The sequence below is a fragment of the Ictidomys tridecemlineatus genome, chromosome 6 (assembly GCF_052094955.1).
Source record: "Ictidomys tridecemlineatus isolate mIctTri1 chromosome 6, mIctTri1.hap1, whole genome shotgun sequence".
Classification (NCBI taxonomy): Eukaryota; Metazoa; Chordata; class Mammalia; order Rodentia; family Sciuridae; genus Ictidomys; species Ictidomys tridecemlineatus.
In genome coordinates, this window is record NC_135482.1 from 49,880,549 (window position 1) to 49,908,220 (window position 27,672).

At 38.1% G+C, this 27,672-nt stretch overlaps 1 protein-coding gene and 1 long non-coding RNA gene across 4 annotated transcripts in view; both read right to left on the bottom strand.

Annotated features, from left to right (window-relative positions):
• The window catches only part of Tbc1d30 (TBC1 domain family member 30), an 87,382-nt gene that overhangs the window by 53,909 nt on the left and 5,801 nt on the right, over nucleotides 1–27,672 (bottom strand). The gene's annotated exons all lie outside the window — the stretch shown is intronic.
• LOC144378628 (uncharacterized) lies at nucleotides 6,117–14,125 on the bottom strand. The gene is made up of 2 exons (XR_013440535.1): nucleotides 7,103–14,125; nucleotides 6,117–6,281 (listed from the first exon to the last, which is right to left on the bottom strand). It is a non-coding gene; the product is annotated as an uncharacterized LOC144378628 (long non-coding RNA).

A 27,672-nucleotide genomic window follows, 5' to 3' on the forward strand; every position in this document is an offset into this window, starting at 1 on the left:
CCCATGCCCTTGAATTATTTATATGCAGCCTTTTTTGTAAACCACAAACTTCTTTTAGTATGAGGACTAATTATTTTATTCATGGTTGCACCTGACCCCCACCCCTGCCTGCAGCTAGCACAGAGGCTCTGGTACAGAGAGGTTAAAAAGAAATAAAATCATAAATTCACACTTGGTACTTAGATGTTAAAAAGAAATAAAATCATAAATTCATCAAGTTAAGAAGAATGTCATGTTTTCCTACCCATTAAAAAGCCTTCTTATTCAACTATAAGAAAAATAAGCAGATGTGTTTACGAACAGTTATTTTGACTAACATTTGTGCAATGTACAAAAAATAATCCACAAACACTATTCTTAGTTTCCCTGACAAATTTCCAAAATATGCAATGCTCAGATATCACACACTAGCTCTAGACATCAGGTAAAAAATGTTCCTGTAATTATAGATTTAAGGGCAGTCAGTTTAGGATAGTAGCTAAAAACAGAGATTCTAAAACCAGTTGCCTGGGTTTGAAACCTGGCTCCGCCATTCAGTAGTGATGTAAACCTGGGTAACTCAATTACCTCAGGTTCCTCATTCACAAAATGTGGCAATAAAGTACCTACTCCTTAAGGGTTACTCAAAGAAGCAAATGATAGTGGAAAAGCATTTACCATAGCGCCTGGCATACAGTAAGCTCTCTATTTAAATATTTTCTCCACCGTTAATATGGTAGTGTAAAAGCACGTAAGAGTATTTTAAGACATTTTAACTTATATGAGAACATTGTTATAGATTACAACAATGCCAACGAGGTCACTTGAGCTTCTTTGCTCTTTAATTATGTTAGTATCCAACGTGATCTACAGATTTAGAACAAAACCACTTGAGGAAGTTCATTAAAAAGAACACTCATATTTAAACTGAAAAATTGGTGACATTTTTCATTATCTTGATTTTTTAAACTTGTTACTTTAGGAGAATTTGCTACAATGCATATAAGTCAATTCTTTCCTGCTCTTCAAAAAAATTAATAAAGCCCCAGTATAAACTACCCAGTGGCCATTGCCTTTGTAAGATAACTGCAAGCAGGAAACCAATCCTGCATAGCAGAGTTTAAGACAGCAATGTTCTTGTCAATCTTTCTATTCCTCCAATATTGTAGCTTTTCAAATAATGTTTGCAATATTTTGAAATTTGATTCAACCATTTTATTTTTTGGAGTTCATCAAATACAGCCCACCATTTATTATAAAGTTTTGGTTTTTGAATACATTTTCATTGTTTGCAGCATAAATAAGTTTTATGGTACATTCTATATTCCTACATGAATTAATAGCAATTTCTCAAGTTAGGGGTTGCAAATATATCTTAGAAGGAGAAATACCTTGTCAAAAATTTGCGTTTATAAGTTTATCAACTTACCAGGACTATATTTGCTAATAGAGATACACAAAAAAACAAGGATGGGATGAATATAACTATAACCCATAATAACAGTTATGCCGGGCACAGTGGTGCATGCCTGTACTCCCTGGCTCTGGAGGCTGAGGCAAGAGAATCACAAGTTCAAAGGAAAAGTGAAGTGCTAAGCCACTCAGTGAGACTGTCTCTAAGTAAAAAACAAAATAGGGCTGGGGATGTGGCTCAGTGGGTCAAGTGCCCCTGAGTTCAATCCCTGGTACCAAAAACAAATAAATAAATAACAGTAATTACCATGTAATGTAGTGTGGTTCAGGTACTGGTTGAGATACTTTAATTATCCTATCTTGTTTAATGCAACAAAGTAGATATTATTTCCCAAGCAATGGGGAATAAAAGGAGCAGCATGCATATATTACTGTGGTAATGTTTTTTTACTAGGCACAGACAAAAATGACTACAGGAAAAGACAGTCATACAAATACAAGTAGTTAATTTTGGATAGTTGGAATGTGGAAACTGGTTGTATTTTTTCTTGCACTCTTCTGATTTTCTTTTTTTTTATTCTAGGAAATAATTTTAAAAGGAAGTTTGAATAAACGAATGAACAAATAAACTAAGAGGTTAAATAACTTTTCTAAGATCATAAGTCTAATAAGTGAAGTTGGGATTTGAATTCAGGTGGATATCACTCTAAAGCCACACTCTCTCCACTAAGTCAATGAAATATAATCAGATTCTTTTTTTTAATCTGAGCAGGTTCAAAACATTTGGAAGTTCTGAAAATATGTTTGTTCATAGCCCCGTGGATACCAATTAACGAGACACCCCTCATTTCTGCAAATGTTCATTATATCGTTTACCAACTAATACAAATAAGGTACTGGTAGAAATAACAAGTGGCTTCAACATGGTTAGCCTCGAGTTGCCAGTCAAACAAAATATCCCATAATACCTGAGCAAATTAATGAACGTCTTGGTAAGAATTACAAAAGACTGACTGTCCCTTCTGTGGCACCCTGGCAGAGTGTGCAGACATCAATCAGGGCACACACCAGGCTTAGTGGACACTAAGTGAGCTCCTTTCCACATCAACCCACCCTAAAACTTATCCAGGAGAAAGTCTGGGCCATCTTAAAAGTTTCCTGAGAAACTGCAGAAATGACTTGTCTCTAAAAATAATTTGCCAAATATGCAAAAGGAAACAGGAAGCTGGATCATTAGCTGAGAAAGCAACAAACCAAAGACCCTCTCCATAGAGAGAAGATGGGAAATGATACAGTCTCTGAGTATAATCAGTCCTGAATAATTTTTGTGCCACTGTAGTGTTCCCTCTTGTGCAGGGGAGCAGCTGTCGTAATCACTGTGTCTCAGAATTAAGACAGCTATTGAGATGATTCAAACCAAATTGCCCTGAGTCTTTTCAAGAGTGTTTAAAAATTCTATCACCATATTATACTCACTTAAAAAAAAATCGTATGAACCATTTAGGATATTGAAGCTTTGACACAGTGAGTCAACACTTCAAATGTTCCCTTGCTATTTGTCCAACTCTTGCATTAAAAATCTGGTATCAGGGCTGCAGTGCTAGCGCTTGACTAGCACATGTGAGGCACTGGGTTCAATCCTCAGCACCACATAAAAATAAATAAAATAAAGGTAAAAAAATGTAATATTATTTTAAAAATCTGATGTAATCAAAAAATTAAAAACTTGTGTACAATTTGAAAATGAGCTTTAGTCAAAGAGAAAAGTTTGGAACGCCTCCACCATCCTGCCTGATCTCACCCAGATGAGCTGGAACTGCACAGAGGGATGCTATACACCGAATGATTACGTATGGCTTACTCTTCCTCCACGGAGGGGAAATTAGGTTGAGCCAAGGATGTTGATTTACCTTCTAGGCTCTGAAGCTCTCTGACTTCCAAATAGTATAGATGATTGAGCTATAAAATAGATAAGCAGGGCCTAAAGATTACCAGGGAATTCCCAAAGGAGAACAATATTGTTGATATTATCTTTGATTCAGTTCAGGGTTAACAATTGACTTTTTTTTTTCATGCTATACTTCCCTCCTTCTTACCCTGAAACCTTCAGTAAATTGTGTCACGTGCCTCATGTTGGGGGTACTCTGGAGAATGGTAGAGGAGAGAGAGGTCTGGAATCAAATGGAAGAATGTGGAGAAAGTTGGAGCCGCAGGAACAGAGAACACAAGAAGGAAGAAGTAGGATGGCCGGCCTCAGAACACAGGTGAAACAGATCCCTTGCCACAAATCCACCAAAACAGGCTGTGGGAAGTGGGGACTGTATTTTGCTGTTGTCTGTCTCTAGTATAAGAAGTCACTTTTCGGGCTGAAGATGTGGCTCAAGCGGTAGCGCCCTCCCCTGGCATGCGTGCGGCCCGGGTTCGATCCTCAGCACCACATACCAACAAAGATGTTGTGTCCGCCGAGAACTAAAAAATAAATTTAAAAAAAAAATTTAAAAAAAAAAAAGAAGTCACTTTTCATTTCTTCAAGGCCTTGATATGGAGGGATATGTAAGGAGAGGGTACAGAGACAGCAGTATGAAGGGTCAGAGCGGAGGCTTCATGCCGAACAGAGTACAGGAAGGTTGCCGTCAGATGATCCTCCTTGGCATGATAGGAACAGCTGGAAAAGTGGAGGATAAATTTCTGATGACCAGAAAGAAGAGGAGAAAGTGATGGAGATGAAGGAAGGGAACATATTCTACCAAGAATCCTAAACCCTATGAGGCTTAGGAACAAGTTGTTAGACTGGATCTGTAGCATTATTGATCCAAAGCCACTAACAAGGGGGAGGGCATGAGTCACAATTCAGAGGGAAGGAAGATAAACAGTTTTGTTTTTTGTTTTTTTTTTTAGAGAGAGAGAGAGAGAGAGAATTTTAATATTTATTTTTTAGTTCTCGGCAGACAAAACATCTTTGTTTGTATGTGGTGCTGAGGATCGAACCCGGGCCGCACGCAAGCCAGGCGAGCGCGCTACCGCTTGAGCCACATCCCCAGCCCAAGATAAACAGTTTTAAGTAAGAAAAACAAATCACAAGTTAAAATCTGGGGAAAATGGAACATGCCAGAAATGGATGGAGAAAAATGCTTCATGGCTGGGTTTGTGGCTCAGTGGTAGAGCATTTACCTAGCACATGTGAGGCACTAGGTTCCATTCTTAGCACCACATGAAAATAAATAAAATAAAGGCATTGTGTCCATCTACAACTAAAAAAAAATATATTAATGCTTCCAGATGGAGACTATGAAGAATTCAAGGGGTTAAGGGTGTATTTATATAGCATTGGATGAATAGCACAAGGGTAGACTTGCCATATTGTAAAAATCAGAGTCACACCCATGTTCACAGAAGCATTATTCACAATAGCCAAAAGGTAGAAGCAAACCAATTTCCATAGATAGGAGAATGAACAAAACGTTGAATATACATTAATGAAATATTATTCCACCTTCAGAAAGAATTCAGCCTTAAAAATCCATTTTGTAGGGTATTGTATTATGCTATAAAATGAATGAACCTTGAGGATATTTTATGAAAAAATAAGCCCATCACAAAAGAGCAAATAATGAATGGTGGTTGCCAAGGGCTGGAGAGATGGAGGCAGGGATGGGAAGTTACTGTTGAATGGGTAGACAGTTTCAGTTTTACAAGATGAAGAGTTCTGGAGATGAATGGTGGTAGTGATTGCACAATATGATTATACTTAATGCCACTGAATTGCACACTTAAAATGCTTGTGATGGTAAATCTTCTATTATGTATATTTACCACAATTAAAAATGAGATACTTTTTTTTTTTTAAGTCAGAGGAAAAAGCAAATCAGCAATTGGTGGTGGGAAATTTTGAATGTCTCTCTTACGGCAGTATCTTCCAAGACACAGTTCATCTTGCAGCAGACATTTCTGAGCAACTTTCCTATATGCAAGCAACGTGCTACACTGTGAGTGAGACCAGTGAGGCACAATACAATGAGGATGTGGACAAGAACAAAGTATAGCAACGTCATGTGGCCAGGGTGACCCTGAAAGTAGTAAGCACCCAATGCAGACTGTGTGGTCAAAAGCACTTTGCAGAACAGATGACATGTCAGCTGCATCCTCAAAATAGAAGTTACCATATAGAGGTAGTAAAGGAAAAAATAACAGGCAGAGGAAGTAGCATGAGGCAAGAGAGAATGTGGTGAATTTTAAATACAGCACATAATTCATTCTGCTTGGAGCCTAGTGGGAAGGAGTGATCTAAAGAAGAGAGGAAGGTGGAGAGTCACTTCCAAGCAGCAACAATGAAAACTAGTTTTCTGGACAGTGATAAGCCGGATGGGAAAAGGATGCTTTAACTTTGATCCATGATTAATTTTGTAGAAAGAACGCCATGAGTGGCATATTAGGGAAAGAACAGGATATGAAGTTGAGAAAAAAAATGTAACACCAGCTACCTATGCAGCTAAAAGCACCTTTTAAAAAAAACTTTTTTGGTAGAATACACATATGATCTTAACCAATTTTATACATACAGTTCAATCGTGTTAGGTCCATTCCCACTGTTGTGCAATCATGCCTTCTCATCTTGCAAAACTGAAGCTCTACACCCATTCCTCTCTCTTTCCCAGCCCCTGGCAACCACTGTTCTACTTTCTGCTTCTGGGAACTTCTCGTAAGTGGAAACATGCAGTACTTACTTATTTCACTTAGCGTAATATCCCCAAGGTTCATCTATTATGAAGCACATGTCAGAATTTCCTTCCTCTTGTTATAGCTGAATGGCACTCCATTATGTACACGTATGGTTTTGCTACTCCATTCATCTATCCACGGGCACTTGGGTTGCTTCCACCTTTTGGCTACTGTAAATAGAACTGCTATGAAGGCAGGTGTATAAATATCTCAGTGAGACCTGACTTTCAATACTTTGGGGTACACACATAAGTGGAATTGCTGGAGCACATGTAACCCGATTTTAATTTGTTGAGAAACCACAGATGATTTTCCATAGCAGTGGCACCATTTTACACTCCCATCCACAGCACACGAGGGGTTTATTTTTTTTCCCCCACATTCTCATCAATACCCTTTATTCAAATGCAGCCATCCTAACAGGTGTGAGGTAGTTGTAGACCTCTTATTCAACTTTCTGAATCTTTAATTTCTACATCTGCAAAATGAGCGAGTTGGGTTGCATGATTCCTAAGGATCTCAAATTTCATTATTCTATGAATTGAGAGGAGAATTAGAGTCATTTGCTGGGGAAACTGGGTTGGATCATTTCATCCTTCTGAGGCTTATATTTCCCATCTATATTCACCATCCTGACACAGACTCTGGATATGTTTCAAGTAAAACACAAATTTAAAGTACAAGGAGCATTAACTGAATGCAAAGTTAAAGAAAGCCACGCATGAAGAGGACATGGGTGTCACTAAGCACAGAAATGGCCAATACAGTGGAATGACTTTTACATTTCACTGACCTTCACAGAGGCAAGATTGATCCTTAGCAACAACTACAACAGAGACAACTATTTGTTGCTTGCCTTTCACTCTTCTACAGGGATAAATTTTAACTAAAAAAAATTTTCCATGGTCAGTGTTAGTGAGCTTTTCATTGCTGTGACCAAGATATCCAACAAAAACAACTTAGAAAAGGAAAAGTTTATTTTGGGGCTCACAGGTTCAGAGGTTCATTCCATGGTTGGTCAATCCCATTTCTCTGGGCCCAAGGTGAGGCAGAACATCATGGCAGAAGGGTGTGATGGAGGAAAGCAGCTCAACTCATGACATCCAGAATTCCAGAATGCAGAAAGAAAGGAAGGAACCAGAAACAAAATATAAACCCCAGGGGTATGCCCCCTACTTCCTCCAGCCACACCCCAAACCTACAGTTACCACCCAGTGCAGTAGTCTTTTCAAATTATTAATCCATCAAATGGACTAATCTGCTGATTAGGTTACAGCTCTCATAATTTGATCATTTCACCTCTGAACATTACTACATTGTCTCCTTGGTTGGGGTGTACACCTCATATTCAAACCAAAACAGGCTGGGATGGCAAGCAGAAATGGTCATTCTCCCAGGAAATCAGTTATATTTTTCTAATGTAAGATTGATCTTCCCCACTTTCAAATATAGAGACTTTGGAAGAGGAAAAGTATCTTCTCAATGAGACACCCTGAAGAGGAGTCACCAGTAAATCCCTGGGGGAAATACTATTTATATACAGGTGAATACCAACAAACAGGATGATTTACAGGGAAAAAAGAAAAAGAAAAAAGGATCATCAAAAACAGGAACAGAGCCAGAGCCAGGATGGCATGCACCTATCGGCCCAGCTACTTAAGAGGTTGAGACAGGAGGTTGCTTCTGCCCAGGAGTTTGAGGTTTGAGACCAATCTGGCCAAAATAGTCAGACCCTGCCTCAAATAAAAAGAAGGAAGGAAGGAGAACAAAAACAGGATCGGGACGTCTGATCTCATAGCCCAACAACGTTCACAAATTTAGCTCCTCCTCTAAAAGGGATGACAGTTATTATCACATCTTTCCAAGAATAACAACAGAAATCTATTCATATGGAAACAAGTCAGACCGTTTAGCTCCCTAAAAGTCCCTGTCTTTCTGTAGGAGTGCTGGAGCCTTGTGGGCCTTGACGTGGAATCAGACATGAGAAGCTCTTTAATGTTCACTAAGAATCATAACCAACCAAACTCAAAGTCCACAAACCTCCCCACATTACAGGGCCTAGAGTTTGAATCCCTTCTATATTTTGTGAGCGATCTAAGGAGAATTGGGACCAAAAAAAAAAAAAAATGATAAGACAGAAACACCAATGCGGGCTAGGAGAAACCTGCCCCAATTGTATAAAGAAAACAACTAAATAAATTATGCACCCCTTTCCTATCATGTTTTAATTACACAACCGATTCTAGAATCGGTTTGATCTGATAAATCAGAAAGCTCGTGGGGAGGGGAGAAGGAGACAGCCTGCCCTCTACTGGCCACCCTGGGTAGTGGCAGCAAGGTGTGAGAAGGACATCCTTGCCATCCTTTGAACTTGAAACCAACACACCCAACTACAGCAACTTTCATACTTGACCAAAACCTTATAGGAGAGATCTCAGGCCAAATGGCACACTTTGGTGCCTTAATGGCATGTCCTACAACATTCCTTTCTGTGAATGGTGCTGGGAATGCCATACTGGATGGAGCAAAAAAGCTCTAATAGACTAATAGGATGTGACACACAATTGTTAAAAATTATTCTTTTCCAACATGCAATATCAAAGTACATTTCTAAGCCAGGAGTGGTAACGCATGCCTGTAATCCCAGTGACTCCAGAGGCTGAGGCAGGATGATTGCAAATTCAGGGCCAGCCTCAACAACTTAGCCAGGCCCTAAGGAACTTAGTGACATCTTGTCTCAAAATAAAAATAAAAAAGAGCTGGGATATGACTCACCACCCCTCGGTTCAATCCCTTGTGTGTGTGTGTGTGTGTGTGTGTGTGTGTATAAACACCTACACACACATACACACACTCACACATTTCTATACACAGTCCATTACAAACATCAACTTGTTCATGCCATCACCAGAAAAAAAAAAATGTCATTATGTTATCATTCAATGGCATATAACCCATTAAAAGTAAAAATCATGGCAAAAATACCCAGAGGCTCAGAAAAACCCTCCTGCAGTTTTCAGGGGATCCAGAGTTAGATGCACATCTACCATTGAGTATGCAAAGTTTGCAAGGCTACAAGGAGATATTCTACAAAGACAATATATCTGGAATTGACCTGTCTTTAATATTATTCTTATGTGCCTGGGACATACATTTTCTAAGTCTTTTAAGATTTTTTTTTATTTTTTATTTTTATTTTTCTGTAGTAAGGATTGAACCCAGGGACACTTAACCACTGGGCCACATCTCCAGTCCTTTTTATTTTTTGAGACAGAGTCTCACTAAGTTGCTTAGGGCCTCACTAAATTGCTGAGATTGGCCTTGAACTTTCGATTCTCCTGACTTAGCCTCCCAAGTCACTGAGATTACAGGTATGCACCACCATGCCCAGATTTTAGGGTTTATTTCTACCTGAAATGCTATAACCTCATTTTCCCCATGCTTATGTAAAGATTATACTGACGTTATCATCAATAAATGTTTCCTGGATAATAGCCATACCTCAAATTGCATCTAGTCTATCTAGGAAAGTAGTTCATACATACTAGTGTCCTATGTTCCCTAGAAAGTTACACTAGATTAATTCTAGGGGGTTTCCTTTAGTTCCAAAATTCTAAGATAATTCCACAAAATTCTTACTTGTTTACAAACTAGGATGTTCCAGTCTCAGCAGAGCCCTGGTGCTCCTTCCTAATCAAGCCCTTAGCCATTTATGAAAGTGGTGATTCCAAATATACACTGTTGATCTTAAGCTCTGTACCTACCGTGGCCTCTTACTTCCATGACCAAGTCACTTGCTTCACGTGTGCTTTCACATGCATGCATACACACACACACACACACACACACACACACACACACACACGGCATCTCTGATACAACCTCTTCATTTATCCACCCACCCAACTATCCATCCACCTCCCACACATTCAATGAGCCCATCTGTAATGCTAAGCTTTGTAATAAATGCTAAGGATGAATGGCCTAGTCTCTTTCCTAGAAGATCTGTGTCTAATGCAGGGAGGAAGTAGAAGATGCATAAACTATTACTGGAGCTCTAATAGAAAGTATAGCAAATGATAGACTCTAGAAGAAGAAAGTAATCAGTTCTAACCACCAAGGGGCAGATGGGAATCTAAACCAGGAAGCCTAATTTTTATCCCATCTCATTCCCAATGAACTTCAACATGACTACAATACCCTTGCTAGATAAGTCAAATGTAATGCAGCCTCTTTCCCAGTCACTTGAGTGAAGTAAAAAGCCCACTATCATTGCTTTAAAAAGGCAAAAAAAAAAGTCCTGTTCCCTTTCAATCTTTGTCCTGTTTGACTTCTCTGTATAACTGTGTGTGTGTACACATGCATGTGTTCTTGAGAACTGCTCTAGAGAAGTTAAACCTGCATCTCCTTTAAACTCTACTTCTGGCCTCACTCTTGACACTGCACTCTCTATTGGCTTTTTTACCTCCAGGGTTCTGTCTTCCACATTTTCCCCTAGCAGTCCCAGTGGTCTCTCCTGAGGGATCTCAGCTGCCCATACATACTGGTGCCTCCCACCACCCAGATCCTCCTCTTCCTACCATCCAATTGAATCAATTGGATTGAATCCTATCTTATTGAATCACCATCCTAAGTAGCTTGGTGCCTTTCCTCCATACCCAGGACTCACTTCCCCATCTACTCTACTGTTCTAGTGCACTGGCCTCCTCCTGATAGTCCACGTGTCCACTCACCCTCTCCAGCCTGTCTTCATTACCACTAAAATGACCTCTGAAACATGAAAATCCAATCCTGAGCTCTTATTGCTGCTACAGGCAGAATCTCAACTCTTTTCAATTCCTGCCACTTCCCTCTATCCTCCAGTTTTATACCCAGCAAGAGTAGATTACTAAGAGTAGTACCAACACCTGATGCTCGCTCTGCCTTTAGGCTGCTTTCTCTGCCTGGAATGCTCCCTCCCCGTCCGTGCACATGACACATTTCTATCCTTCTCTTCAGTCCCCCTCAACATTCCTTCGTGCCTCACAGACTTTGGTGTTTCCACCTTTGCTTCTCTGGCCCTTCGTTCACACAGGGCCTCCATTCATACAGAATATGGATCCCCTAAACACATTTACATGCCCCATTCCAAACTGAATCACATAGAGGAGAAGCAACTCCCTTGCATGTTATGGGAGAAAAGTAAGCGGTCCTTTCCCAAAGATCTAAAATTCATAAAATCCCTCATTACATGTTATTTGACATCTCCACTTTAAATAATCCCACCTGACCAATTTTATTTTAATGTGAGAAGCCCAGTGACCTTCATAAATGACTTTTAAAAAGGCAAGTAGACAAATGCTGATGGAAAACACAGCCCGAAAACCTCCCCCATAATTACGGCATAACAGTAAAAAATGTAGCCAGGCAATGCCTTAAACATCGTATGCACTTTAACTCACTCAGTTCTCATGATGACGCCAAGTCGTGAGTATCATCATCACACCCTTTCATGAGAAACTGAAATACAGAGGGATAAGGAACTTGCATGAGATAGTACAGCTAGTCGGTGGCAGACTGATGAGATGGTTCCAGGGTCCCTCATTCCTGACCAATGCAGTCTTCTTGTGTCCCATCAGCTTTCCAAGGGCACATCCCCAGAAGCCCAGACTCCTCTTCAAGACTTCTCCCTTCTTTCTCCATTCTTGCTGTTGGAGAAGGGACCTAATGCCATCCTGGCAGATGTGGAGGAATGGACTGTTGCCTAAAAAGTGGTCCCAAAGAAAGAGGACTGAATAGAAAAGAGGAACCATAACACAAGAGCATTTTGGACTTTGATTCCATCTTTCTGCCACTCGTCCACAGAACAACTCTCTCTTTCATAATTCAACAAACTTCTCACTTTTTTTTCCCCTCCTCAGTAGGAGGACCTTCAGGTAATCTAATGCCAAGTAGTTCTTAACTCTTGAGAATATAAAGATCATTTTTGACTTGCCTGAAATTCCCTTGCATCAACGACACCTCCTCCTAAGCATTTTTCCACAAATTTCATAAAAGTATATAGTTCTTTCTTGAAACATTTAATGACTCATTGGCATTTCAGGCTCAAATAGTGTGTAGCTAAGACCCCTGTTTGTTAGCCAATCATATTGGAAATGTAGATCTGAAATATTTCGGAGTGTCAACACATACTTTGTGAAAATGGGAGTTATCCAAAAATCAATTTTAGGGCTGGGGGACATAGCTCAGTTGGTAGAGTGCTTGCTTCGCATGCCCAAGGCCCTAGGTTCAATCCCCATCACCACAAAAGAGAAAAATAAAATCAATTTAAATTTTTACTGGACCACCATTACAACAAAAATCTTATTGCAAAATTTAGGTTTGCTTTCCTGCCATCTTCATTTTTTCTGAAAGGTCACTAGAGATACAGCATATTTCACCTCAGCATCTAGCAGGTACCCAGTGTAGAACTTCTTTGAATTTATAACTAAGTACAGATATACATTTAACAATTCAAAGTACATCCAATTCTGTCTTCAAAACAATCCTGAGATAAGTAGGACCAATATTATAGTCCATTTTTCAGGTAAACAGAGGCATGGAAAAATGGAATAGTAGTTGAATGTGTAGATAAGATTTTAGTGTTTGGTTTTAGAAGAAAGATAAATCGGCATGTTTTTATGCTGATCGAATGAACCAGTAGAGATGGAAAAACAGATAAAAGGTGAGAGAAAAGAAGCACAGAGATTCCTTAAATAGAAAAGAGAAGATGGATCTAATGTACCCAAGGGCCCTGGCAATTCATCTTGAGTAACAGCAGGAACACTGTCCACACAAAGGTAGGAACATGAGGCATTCATTTTGATTGCTTATATTTTTTCTGCTGAAATACAAAGTGAAATCATCAGTTGTGAGGAGCAGGAATGGAATATAAAAAGGAAGAAGGGGAGTTTGAATGGGCTAGGGAAATACAATAGGATTTCTGGAAGCACCCTGGGTATCCATGATGAGGTTGGCAGTCTCGCATCAGAAGACAGCATCGTTGGCATACGATGTTTCTCCAGCCAGTCAGCTGTGTAGGTGCACACAGAATGGAGAGATTTGAATTTAATCAGGGCTGGAGTTTTGTCAGGGGTGAGTGACAAATATAGAGTGCAACAAATGAATTTTTTTTTTTTTAGAGAGTGAGAGAGGAGGGAGAGAGAGAGAGACAGAGAGAGAGAGAGAATTTTTAATATTTATTTTTTTTTTTAGTTCTCGGCGGACACAACATCTTTGTTGGCATGTGGTGCTGAGGATCGAACCCGGGCCGCACGCATGCCAGGCAAGCGCGCTACCGCTTGAGCCACATCCCCAGCCCTGAATTAAGTTTTTATGAGCATGAATCAGGATAAAGACAACCATAAACTCTAAGCAAAGTTACCAGGGAACCAAGCAATGGCTTTTCATTGCTGATTACACATTAAGTCCAATGTGCTGTACAAGATGATAGAATAGGCGTAGAAGCCATCATCCCTATCTTCAGGGAGCTGTCAATATTAGGGAATAGCTCACTAATTCCCAAACTTTTCTGCACACTAGAATAGCCCAGGGAGTTTTAAAATCACCATGTTCAGATCATACTCCATGCCAACTAGATCTGAATATCTGGGAGTGGGAACCAGGCATTAGAATTTTTTAAAGATCCTCAAGTAACTCCAATAGGAGCAAAGTTTAGGAACACTAGAACAGTCTATTTCTTTGCAAAAGAGAATGGTACTTGGAGATGTAAGTAAAATTCTTAAAATTAAGCATTCTGTGTCACATAGATGGTTATATTTTGCTATTGATTTACTATCTAGCATAGGAAAAATGCAGTGAATTGCTTTAGAAAATAAGAGTCCATTTTGGGGGGAAAAAAGTATTTAAGCTAATCTTGCATTCATACTTAGGATAAAAGACACTTCAAACTGTGAGATATTTATCTTGTTATGTTTCTCATTACTATATTCCCAACACATGTACTCATGTCTAGTAAATTATAAATGCACAATAAATAATTTGTTGAATGAATAATGGTTTTGAAGCATATATCCTGAAAACACAGTTTAATGGAAGTACTTCCTTTTAAATATAAAATATGATAAAATATTCCACTTTTAGAAGTATTTTCATATAACTAATGCAAAAATAATCATAGTACATGTTTATATACATACATATATACACGCATTATATATATACATGCATTATATATATATACATGCATTATATATACACATACACATTATATACATTCACATATTTTATATATATACACATTTATATATACACATTATATATATACATGTATATGTACACATACACACATTTTATGTGTGTGTGTGTGTGTGTAAAGGTACTTCTAAAAAGGATTATTTCTTTCATATGAAGTCTATCCTAGTCTATTATTTTTTTGGTTTATGGGTTGTCTTTTCCTGCTGGTTGAGACACTATAGAGAACATAAACTTTGATACTGTTGTAAAAGCTTTAGGGAAAGAGAGTGCCCCCTGCTGGCTATAACTGAGCAAGGACACCAAGCCTGGGAGTCCTGGCCGAGTCTACCAACCAGCCTAGTGAGTTGCACCAACACCCCTATTTCCACGCCTCACTGTGCTCAACTAAGGCTGTGGGGTTAACCAAAATTACTTTTTAAAGTCTCTTCTACTTCTAACCTATCATGATGAGATTCATAAATATTCTTTTTTTTCTGAAAATCAGTTTTCTTTTTAATGAGGTCATAGAAACATCTACTCTTTGTTTCAAAACCTCAGGAATATCTCAGGACTTAGAGGTTCAAAAGCAATTATGGCATTCTCAAATGTCACACAAATCTGCAGTATATATAATAAGTTAATTATGACAAAATGGAAAAAGAACTTAGCTATAAAACACTAAAGAATTGTTTTATTTTTTACCTATTGCTAAAATATATTGTAAAAAAAATTTAGTCAATTTTTTTCACATAGTCATATTCTTATTAACTTACTTCAGGGTAGACCAAGCTGCTAATTATGTGTCAAAAACATAAGGGCTGGAGATGTAGCTCAGAGGCAAAGTACTTGCTTTAGCACGCAAAAGGCTCTAAATTTGATCACCAGCACCACAAAACAGATCTTTAATTTAAAAAACTTATAATTGTTATCAGTATTAACAAGTTTGTGATAGAATTCACAGTTCTGCAGTCAAGTTCCAAACTGAGACAAATCTACTTTGATCTAAGTGTTTTTTATCAAAACAAATGAGCTTATAAAAAAAAGAAATTCTACACATCTGGTTAGGACAGCAGAAGCGAAAGGGAATGCATATAATTTCTGATCCCCACAAAACCACACTAAAAATACAGTAAAAAGAGGGTTTTTTTTTTTTTTTTAATCAGAACCTGCAGGGACTAGAGGAAAAGGGAGCAGAGAGAACAGCAATGGATTTTTTTTTCCTACATATCTGACAGGTTTGAGGTTGGGTTTTTAAATTATTTCCAACTCTCCCACTCTTAAAAGCAGTGTTTGGGTAAGAGATATAGCTCAGTGGTGTGGCACTGGCCAAGCATGCCTGAAGTCCTGAGCTTAATCTCTAGTATGCAAAACAAAACAATTAAAAAAAAAAGGATCAATGAATTTTCTTGAAAGAGATCTTTTCACATATCCTCAATTTCCCCCGCCCCCCCAAGGAGAAATGTTTAGAAGCAGGATGGTTAAATCAGAGGATAAAGCAAAGCTGTAATTCAACCAGGTGAGCCCTCAACCAAAGCACTTTTTTTCTTTTCTGTTTTTTGTCTGTTTATTTTGATACTGGAAATTGAACTCAGGGGAGTTTAACCACCGAGCCACATTCCCAGCCCTTTTTTATGTTTTATTTAGAGACAGGGTCTCACAGTTGCTTAAGGCCTTACTAAGTTGCTGAGGCTGGCTTTGAACTAGCAATCCTCCTGCCTCAGCCTCCTGAGCTGCTGGGATAGCAATGGATTTTTGAAGCCAGAAAAGCATACAGATAAGCATATAGACTCAGCAGATCCTAGAGAACCACATCCCAAACTCACTGAAGAAAGCTGAGATCCAACCTAAATTATGACACATGTTCCACAAAGACTCAATGTCTGGCAGCCAGTTCTCCAGGAAGTTTGATAAGAAGAATGGGGAGAAAGCTGTGGAGTAGTTAGATCCCCATTTCCCCTCTTCTACTTTCAAGGCCAGGCACCCACTCTTCTATCACTGCAAAAGTTTCATTTCTGTATGGGTTTAAGGAGAGTCCTTGGATAAGCAGCTGAGGACGAGTACTCTGATACCATGAGCTAGATATTTTGGATTTCCTCCATGGATTCTGGATCATAACTCCCACAGTCCTTATTATTTTCTAATGACTAGAACAATAAAGTTAAAGTACTTTGTCCCTGATTTCTTTTGGGTTTGGGATTGAACACAGGGGCACTCAAGCACTGAGCCAAATCCCCAGCCCTATTTTGTATTTTATTTAGAGTTGCTTAGATCTCACTTTTGCTGAGGCTGGCTTTGAACTCGCAATCCTCCTGCCTCAACCTCCCAAACCACTGGGATGACAGGTGTGCATCATCACGCCCGGCTTGTTCCTGGTCTCTAAAGCAGCTTCAGAACATCTTCAGAGTTAAAGGTCAAAGAAAATCTTTTGCTATAATGTTGAGGGACTTTGGGCCTCAGAAAGCAAAAATCTTTCTCTCTGACCTCCTGATTTTCTATCTGATCCTTTTTGTCCCCAAGGCAGCCATAAAACCTGAAAATATAGTCTTCTCCCGTTACTGTTTTGGAGCTGGCAATAAAAAAAAAAAAAATTCTCTGACTTACCTTGTCTGACAGTAGATCATAAGACCCCCACTTGGAAAGGGGTCCTGCCCAGCTCCTATGTAGAAACACATACTACACAGAGCCGAGAAGAATCAGGCCTTGCTGGGTCTCCCCACTCAGTTATTGGCATTTGGTCATACCCCTTTTGTCCCACTGTATTTCTACATGGTTGTTCATACTTATATATGCAACAGAGTCTCCACTAAAAAAAGGACCGAGAGCCTCGGGATAGTTGAACACATGTAGGTTGCCGGAGGCTGGCGTGTCTGCAGAGAACAGGAGCTCCGTGCCCCTCCCCACAGCTTGCCCTCTGCATCTCTTCATCTGTATCCTTCATAATATCCTTTATAATAAATTAGCAAAGAAAAGTGACTCCCTGGGGTCTATGAGCTGTTCTACTAAATTAATTAAACACAAGGAGGGGTCTGTTGGAACCCCAATTGTAGCCAATTTGTCAACAGCACAAGTAAAACAACCTGGGACTTGTGACTGGCATCTGAAAGCAGGAAGCGGTCTTGTGGACTGAGCTCTCAATCTGTGGGACCTGATACTACCTACTTGGAGACAGTGTCAGAACTGAATTGAATTAGAGGACATCCAGGTGTTGCCCACTGCAGACTGACTGACTGCTTGTTGGTGGGAAGAAATCCCTGCATCTTTTGGGGTCACAGAAGTGATCTGTGTTGTGAGCATACAGTAGGAGAAACTAAGCTTGTTTTTCTCCTCTGTGTATACAGTTCCTTACCTAAAACAGGGGACTTACTGACCATAGGCCTACTAAATGCTAAATGCAGAGGCTTCCAGCTCTCTTCACTCCACTCAGTTCCCAGAATACCAGCAGCCACACTTTTGCCCACCATCTAGGAGGTCAGAACACTCTTCCCTGGGAAATCTGACCAGCCTCAGAAGGCAGGCCTGAAATACTCAACTAGGGGGTTCCACCCAGATGTCCTTCAGTGGAACTCAAAGTCAATAATCCCTGCCAGGGAGCCCAGAGTTCAAGCCAGCTTTTTAGACCCCCACACTTCATATGAACAGACAGCCAGGGCTGAACAGACCTCTGAGAAAAGCTTCTAAAGAAAATAGCAGTTTTGAAAGTTTCTTTCCTCCTTTATATTTTAGCTCCTCCAAAATGTTCTGTTCTACTTCTCTATTTTAGTCTCTATCACTATGCTTAGAATGATAATATATTGCACCTATGAAATAAGAATATGGTGCCACATTTTTTAAAAATTCAAATAACAATCCCCCAAAAAAGTTTTCAATACAGGACTGAAAAATAAAGTTGAGGTAATAAGTTGACACAGTGAAGTAAAAAATAAAAAGATGAAAAAGATGAAAAATCAGAACATTACAGAACTAATCCAGATGTGGTGACCACCAAATAGCAGAACCCCAGAAGGAAGAAAAAGAATAGAAGAAACAGTTCACAGAAAACTACCTGATTGAAAGAACCTGTCTAGGCTAGTGAAAATGACCTACATGAGTGCAAGCAACAGGACCATGAACTCTGAGAACCAGAGAAGACTCCACAGCTTTCAAGGGAAAAGTAAGCAGTCAAGTACAGAGGGTCAGGAATCGGAAAGGCTTCCAGCTTCCCAAGATCAACAATGGAAGTGAGAAGGCAATAAAGCAAGCCTAGAACCATCCATCAAAATGCAGCTATAATAAAGCCATTTTCATTCATGCACGGCCCCCAAAAATTTATGTCACATGGAATACAGGAAACAAGATCTGACACCGGGGTGGGGGGGGTAGTTTCCACTGAAAGAGTGAGGGGGGAGCCCAGATAACAGCAGTGTGCAGGGCAGAGCAAACCAGTACAGCCTGGAGCAGTGTGGCTCAGGGGACAGTTGTGTGGAAGGGAGTCAACACAAGATGTTTCCTGCCATTGGATCATCTTCTAACTCTCAGGCAGAATGCCCAGGGGAGCTGGTCCAATTCTCACCTGTACATGTTTATTTTACAATGTGCTAATGAAACCTGCTTTTCCCTCCATTCCCACAGAAGTACTTTGACCTGCTTCTAAGAGCAGGAGGAAGTGGTGAGGTTCGAATCAAAAATAAAAAGCAAGCCACACCCCAGCCCAGCTGATTATTCAGCAGCTGGTGCACATGACGGCCTGACAGATGTCACAGGACTCGTTTATAACCTTGCCATCTGACTTCCCCAGAAAGGACTCCTGTGAATTCTCAGGGGAAGTCAACCCTAGACAGGGACCCCAACTTTACCTTCTGGAAGCTTTTAGCCAAGACAGCAACATTACCCTCTACACAACTAGATTTGGGCTTGCTACTCAGTTTTTCAGAACCATATGTTACTTGGGAACATATAAAAAAAGTGAGGAAAGTACAAAGAAAGCAAGGTAATGGTTAACACAAATGTCGGGGAGCGATTTCACCCAGGGAACAGCACACAGGGGCTGACTCTTCATTGTGCGATAATATCTGCTACTCAAGCTTGATAAGTAAATATCACCATACACAGGCCTCTTTATTCTTTTTACTTTTTTTTTTTTGAACCAGGAATTTAACCCAGAAGTGCCCAATCACTGAGCCACATCCCCAGTTTTGTTTTCAGACAAGGTCTCATTAAGTTGCTGAAGCTATTTTGAACTTGAGATCCTCCTGCCTCAGCTTCCCGAGTTGCTGGGATTACAGGTGAGCATGTGTGCCACCATGCCCGGCTATTTATTCTTTTTTCTTAAGTTTTTTTTTTTTTTAATGGATGGACACTATCCCTTTATTTTGTTTATTTTTATGTAGTACTAAGGATTAAACCTAATGCCTCACATATGCTGGACAAGCACTCTGCCACTAAGCTACAATCCCAATACACGCCTATTTATTCTTTAAAATAAAATGCAGGGGCTGGGGTTGTGGCTTAGTGGTAGAGCGCTCGCCTACTGCATGCGAGGCGCTGGGTTCCATCCTCAGCACCACATAAAAATAAATAAATAAAATAAAGGTATTGTGTCCAACTACAACTAAAAAAAATAGTTAAAAAATGCATATATTAGGGCTGAGGTTGAGGCTCAGTGGCACAGCACTTGTCTCACACATGTGAGGCACTGGGTTCAGTCCTTAAAAAAAATTTTAATGCGTATATTAAATAATTTTCCTTATGATGATACATTCTCTAATAAAAGATATTTTAAAGGAACAAAAAAAAATCTGTGTGTGTGTGTGTGTGTGTGTGTGTGTGTGTGTGTCCGCGTGCGCGCACTAGGAACTGAACCCAGGACTTCATACACCTTCATACACTGAGCTATACCTCTAGCCCTCTTAATATTCTTAAGGGGTGGGGTTGTGGCTCAGTGGTACAATGCTCACCTATCTTGTGTGAGGCACTGGGTTCAATTCTCAGCACCACAAAAAAATAAAATAAAGGTCCATTGACAACTAAAAAAACATTTTTAAAAATATTCTTGGGGCTGGGGATATGGCTTAAGTAGTAGCATGCTCGCCTGGCATACATGAGGCACTGGGTTCAATCCTCAGCACCAAATAAAAATAAAATAAAGATATTATGTCCACCTAAAGCTAAAAAATAAATATTTAAAAATATATATTCTTAAAAATCTTATGCCTACAAGGTGAAAAGTTATATAAAATGGAAAATTCTACATAGTTTACCAAAGCTAATATAAGAAGAAATAGAAAATATAAATCACTCTATAATTATTTTAAAAGTTACATTCATAGTTACAAATCTTTCTATAAAGAAAATTTCAGGTCCAAATGTGTTTACCAGTGAATTCAACCAAATATTTGTGAAAGAGATAATACCAGTCTTACACAATCTCTTCCAGAGAACAGAAAGGCAAGCTCTATAACTTTTTCTTTCTCTCAAAATCTGATAAGAACATTACAAGAATGAGAATTATAAGTCAGTTTCATTCATGAACATAGATGCAAACATTATACCAAAGAATTAGCAAACCAAACCCACTCAATTTATATATAAAGAATACATCAGGACCAGGTTAGGATTTTTCCAGAAATGAAAGATTTCTTTAACATTCAACAGAATTCATAAAATTCAACATGTCATTTCAATACAATAGATAAAATGTGATGAAATTCAGCATCTTAGCAAATTGGACAAAAGGATGTCCTTAATTTAATCAAAGAGTTATACAGAAAACTTTCACAAGCATTGTACTAATTGGTGAAATGAAAAGAAAGCTTTCCTTCTGAGGTTTAACACAAGGAGAAAATATCTATCATATTATCATTATTGCCATTTGATATTCTACTGAAAGCCCCAGGCAGTGCACAAGGCAAAAGAAAAAGAAACGAGGGCCTGGGTTTGAAACTCAGTGGTAGAGCACTTGCCTAGCACATGTGAGGCACTGGGTTTGATCTTCAGCATCACCTAAAAATAAGTAAATAAAATGAAGGTTTAAAAACCACAGTAGTGTTGTGGCCGCCAAATACTAAAAAATATAATACTAAAAAAATTCTCTCTCTCTCTTTAAAAAAAAAAAAAAACACAGTAGTCACATAAGATAAAAATACAAAATTTACAGAAATATTATTGAAATCAACAAAAGAAAAAGACTACCAGATACCATCAAGTCAGTAAACAGAAAACTATATTTGTACAAAGCAGCAAAAGTAAAAAAGTAAATTTTTTAAGACTACTATTTAAAATATTGTCAAGAAACATCAACTACCTAAGAATAAATTTAAAGATATATCTTTATAGACACTAGAAACAGAAAACTATAGAATACTAATAAATTTTAAAATACTGTTGGAGAGATGTGCCATATTTATGGATTGAAAGATCCAACACTGTAAAGATGACAATTTTCCCCAAAGAGTCAAGAATAGCCAAAACAGGGCTGGGGATGTGGTTCAGGCAGTAGTGCACTGGACTGGCATGTGTGCGGCCTGGGTTCAATCCTCAGCACCACATACAAAGATGTTGTGTTCCCTGAAAACTAAAAAATAAATATTAAAAGGTTCTCTCTCTCTCTCACTCTTTAAAGAAAAAAAAATCTACAAAATTATTTAAAAAAAAAAAAGAATAGCCAAAGATGAACAAGGTGTAAGGACATATGTTTTCAGATATTAAGGCTATTATAAAATACAATATTGAAAATAAGTGTTTTATTGGCTCAGGGATAAACAATTTTTAAAAAAATAAAGCAAAACAAGAACCCACAAGCAGATCCGTGCACATGCAGAAAGCTTTTTTTTTTTTTAACACAAAAATGACATCACAGAGTCATGTTAAAAGATGTGTCTTCAATACACAAGGCTGGATCACTTAAATATCTACATGAACACATATGAAATTTGACTCCTATGTCACATCACAGAGATAAAATTTACCAGTTCCGGGGGGCAGTTAGATCTCTATTTGAAAACAAAATAGGAAAGCTTCTAAGCTGGGGGTGCAGGCTAGTGGTCAAGCACCTGCTTGGCATGCTTAAGGCTCTGGGTTCAATTCCCAGCACTGCAAAACATAAAATTAAATTAAAATAAAATAAAGCTTCTAGAGTTTGGGGTAAAATAAATAAAGATTTCTTAAACTTCATGGAAAATCCACCAGCTGTAAATGCAGGACTGGCTATATAACTTGTAAAGCCACTTGTTCAAAAAAATGAGAGTTTCAAGACAGCAGCAGCAAAGCTTTAAACCAAGTACGAGGCCGTGCTGATGATGGGACTCCATGAGTGCACATGGAATCTGCCTGTAAACAGCTAAGACTCATAAATGGAACAATATAGAAATTAAGAACTACTGCTCACTAAATGACACAGAGTGAAAAGGCAGGCCAAATAAGCTGGACAAAATATTTTCAACATATATTTGACAAAAACTCATATTCAAAATACATAAAGAACTCCAACAAATCTATAAAATAAAAAAGCAGAAAATTCTAGAGAGAAACAGGCACCTCACAAAAAATGGATATTCAAATAGCCAATAAACCACATTAGTAATCAGAAAAAAGAAAATTACACAGCCACCCACACATGTAATAAAATAGTTAAAATCCAAAAGACCATCAATACCAAACCACTCCAAATCCACAAGCTCCCCTTTTTTTCCTTCTATAGCACTTATCACTTTCTTATATACATAAATAAGGAGTTATTAATTCTAGTGAGCATGAGTCCAGGAAGGTTGAGGAAAGTGAGTTATGGGACTTCCTAGATCTGTGGAAAAAGAAATCTGTTCTTCCAGGTAGGGCTGCTGAACTGGAGCCGCTGCCGGCCATGCTGGCCTTGTGTAGCACCCAGGCAAGCACAGCTAAGAGATGAAGTCATGTTCTCCAAAATTCTGTTTGAACAGCTAGACCTGATTTAACAATACCCAAAAGCACATCCCTGGACTTATAAATATGCCAATCAATTTCCTTGTTTAACTTAAATCAATTTGAGTTGTTATTTCTGTACTCATGACTGGAAGAAAATTCTTCAGTATTTCAATGCTACACTGAAACGAAACGGTTGACTGAAAAACAGTGCATCAGCCATTAAAAATTATGTTTATGAATATTTATACCAAATGGCATCAGTTTATGATGTGTTATATGGAAAAGGTAGGACACAGAAATGTTATGTACTATCATGACTTTGGGAAAAGTACATATTAAAAAAAAAACCCACTTGAATAAATATTCTAAAATAAGAAGGGACTGTCTTTAGAAAATTATTTCTTTCCTCTTCTTTTTATATTTCTGTATGTTTGAAAGTTTCCACAAGTATATTAAATTTTAACACTTTTATTAAGACGTAATTCACTTAACCATAAAATTCATCCTTTTTGACTATACGTATTGGTGATATTCACAAAGTAACCATCAACACTATCAATTCCAGAAAAATTTCATCACCCCAATAAGAAATCTAGCTGGGTTGTTAAGATTACAGGTATACGCTTAACAACTCAAGGGGCTAAAGTAGGAGGATTCCAAGTTCCAGGCCAGCCTCAGCAAATTAGCAACTTAGGGAGGCTCTAAGCAATTTAGCAAGACCCTGTTTCAGAATAAAAAATAAGAATGGATGGGGCTGTAGCTCAGTGGTAAAACAACCCTGGGTTAAATCACCAGTACCAAAAAGAAAAAGAAAAAAAAAAAACTATAACATTAGCAATCACTCTCCATTCCACTCTGTTCCACCCTTTCCAACCCCTAGTAACCACTAATCTACTTTGTCTTACAGACTTGCCTACTCTGGTCATTTCAAATAGAATGTACAATATGCGGATTTTTGTGTCTGGCTTCTTTCACTTAGATTTAAAAAAATTTTTAAGGTTTATCCACGTTGTGACATACATTAGTACTTTCTTTATATGGCTTAGAAATATTCCATTGAATAGATATTACCACATTTTATTTACTCATTATCCACTGATAGACATTTGGATTATTTCCACTTTTTGGCTCTTATGAATAATAATAATATAACATTTGTGTGCAAGTTTTTGTGGGAACATGTTTCTTCAATTCTCTTCAGTAGATATGTAGGAATAGATTATTGGTTGAGTATATTACTTTTATAATTTAAAAATACACACACACACACACAGAAAACTGATTTTTAGTGGAAAATGTTGACTTTCTGTGCCACCAAACTCGGGGCTGCACAAATACCATTTCCTTCTACAAAGGACAAATTATTATATCAGAGAAGACAGGCACAGGAAAAGCAAAACAAAGATGGCCCTACCTGACAAGGCATGAGCCTCTGCCAGGCATTTATAACAGACAATGAATTTAGGATGCCAGCGAAGATGCATTAATACAATGGGTTGTAAACTGTATAAAATTCCTGTATTTATTGGCAAAGCTATAACAAAGACAATATTTCTATGTATATTCACATTTTGTTCATGTTTTCTCCTACCACGATTTTCAAGAGCCAGCTAGATTTTATTTTTTGATTTAAAATTCCATTTCCCAAACTCAACCAGCATAAATTAAACATTTATTACAGCAAGGTAGAAAATTGTAAAACAATACAATGCTAATAATTAATATGATCTCCATCTACTTTCAGGAAAAACAGGTTAAGCTAACCACATAAAAATCTCAACATCAAAATTGTTCAGTATAATCCATTTAAACAAGTAAAGATAAAGTACTTATTTCATATGTAAACTATGCTGAAGCAACACATTCTAACAAACCTGAACTCTTTATTGTGTCTTTTACAAGTTACAAATTTCTTATAGTTCAGCAACATTCCAATAATATTATAGAGTTGATAGAGTTGTCTATCTAATTGCTAAGAAAAACTAGAAAATTCTATATCACAGTTCATGGTTAGAAAGTGTGGACTTGTGAGACATTTTTTCTTTTTCTTTCTTTCCACGTTACTTTTTTTAATATTTATTTTTTAGTTGTAGTTGGACACAATACACTTATTTATTTGTATGTGGTGCTGAAGATTGAACCCAGGGCCTTGCACATGTGAGGCAAGCACTCTACCGCTGAGCCACAACCTCAGCCCCTTTCCATATTACTTTTGAGACTTTACCTTCAAATTCTTTCTCACTCCCTTATTAGCTATGTGACCTTAGGCAAATTACTTAAACTTTCTGAATCTCAGTGTCCTAATAAAATGTGCATAAAGATACATGCTTTTAGCTGGGTGCAGTAGCACAGGCCTGTAATCCCCACAGCTCCAGAGGCCGAGACAGGAGGATCATGAGTTAAACTCCAGCCTCAACAACTCGGTGAGGCCCCGTCTCTAAATAAAATATAAAAAAGGGATGGGGATGTGGCTCAGTGGTTAAGTGCCCCTGTGTTCAATCCCTGGCACAGAAACAAAACAAAAAAAACAAACATGCTTTTGGAGTCTCATAAGAAAAAAAAAAAGCAATAATTTGGCACAAAGCATGTATTCAATAAATAACAGCTGCTGTTGTTCTTTTAAATCTTATTTTAAATATTAAGTTGTTTATGCCAATAATTTTCCTTAGATGAATATAGGGGGAGAAATGTGCTCTTCTATAAGACAAATATTGATGTTGCTTTTTTTTTTATGTCTACCCCAGTTTTAAAACAAAGAGATGCTACCACAAGGCGTGGCATAAGAAACCATAAAGTCTAAGCAGTTATATCATTTATGTTAGAAATAAAAATGATCTAGTCATTTTGATCATAATGCACATTTACTTCTGATTCTTGTTTCAAAATTATTATGTTCTCTTTGATGTATTAATGAGAAATAACCCTTTTTAATAAAAGACAATTTTATTCTGTAGCATTCTATGGTAGGGGAAAAATCACTTTTGCAAAGAATTATAAGCATCAAATCCACATGCAGGCAGAAATGGAAATTATCTGGACTTTTGCATGTTAAATACATACAAGTCAACATAACATATTCTATTTGAATTCATCATTGCCAATCACTACAAAATGAAAGTTCAGTTATTCAATGTATAGTGAAATCTCAGCTTTTTAGAACTCTAGTTAAATGTATTTATTATTAATTGATGTTCAGGAAAGAGGTAAAATGCGCAACTACTGGAATTAAGCATTTAGTCACAAAACATCTAACTTCTGGAGTTGTAAAATTGATAAATAACCATTTAGTCAAAATTTTAACTGGCTACATCATAGAATAGTACCATACTATGACAATAATTTTAATGTAGTTATTGCTCAACAAAAAACACTGTTCTATTTAATAGTCATATTACCAAGGTGAGAAGTAAGCTTTCAAGGAAGGCAGCCAGATAACCCCATATTCTCTAAAATGCAAAATCCAGGCTGAAATTGAAGAAAAATTCTAAAATACATAGGAAGGATGCACTCATAGATTCACAAATTAAGTTGGGTACTTGTGGGCACATTTGCCATAAAAAGACATAACTACCAGTCCTTCTGTCAATCAAGTAATTTATTTTATTTATTTTTTTTTTTTTTAAAGAGAGCGAGAGAGAGAGAGAGAATTTTAACATTTATTTATTCTTAGTTCTCGGCGGACACAACATCTTTGTTGGTATGTGGTGCTGCTGAGGTTCGAACCCGGGCCGCGCGCATGCCAGGCGAGCGCGCTACCGCTTGAGCCACATCCCCAGCCCCTCAATCAAGTAATTTAAATTCCACATGATTATTAGTCCCCAGTAACTACCAATACAGTCCACCCTTTCATGACCTCATCTAACATTCCTCTCTGTGTGCTGACACCTGATCCATCTTTTCTTGCACTTTACTACACACTAAAACTCCATGTATTGCTAGGCACAGTGGCTCATGCCTATAATTGGGAGGCTGAGGAGGATTATTGAAAGTTCAAGGTCAGTCTGGGTAACTTCATGGGATCACATTTCAAAGTTAATTTTAAAAAAAGGTCTGGGTATATAGCTTAGTGGTAGAACACTTGCATAGCATGGGCGAAGTTTTGGAGTCAATCCTTAGAGGGAGGAGGAATGCAGGGGGGACATCCATACATTTACCCTTTTATGCCTTTAACTTCTGGTACAAACAACAATAGGTACATAAACACATGGTTGAAAGGAGAAAGTCAAAATCACAGTATCTTATAATAGAAGGGGAAAATAATTTTTACTTGACACTTTTGAATCAATCAGAATCCATGAAAAACTACCATATACTACCATATACCATATACATGCCAATTTGTTATAGGTTGATATAGATGCATGCACACGTGCACATAACCTCCCCCGCCACCACGTACATGCTCTTCTTCCTGCTCTAGCTATTTCATTAAAGGGCCTGACTCTGAGAGAAAGCCCTGTTAGGTTCCAGTCT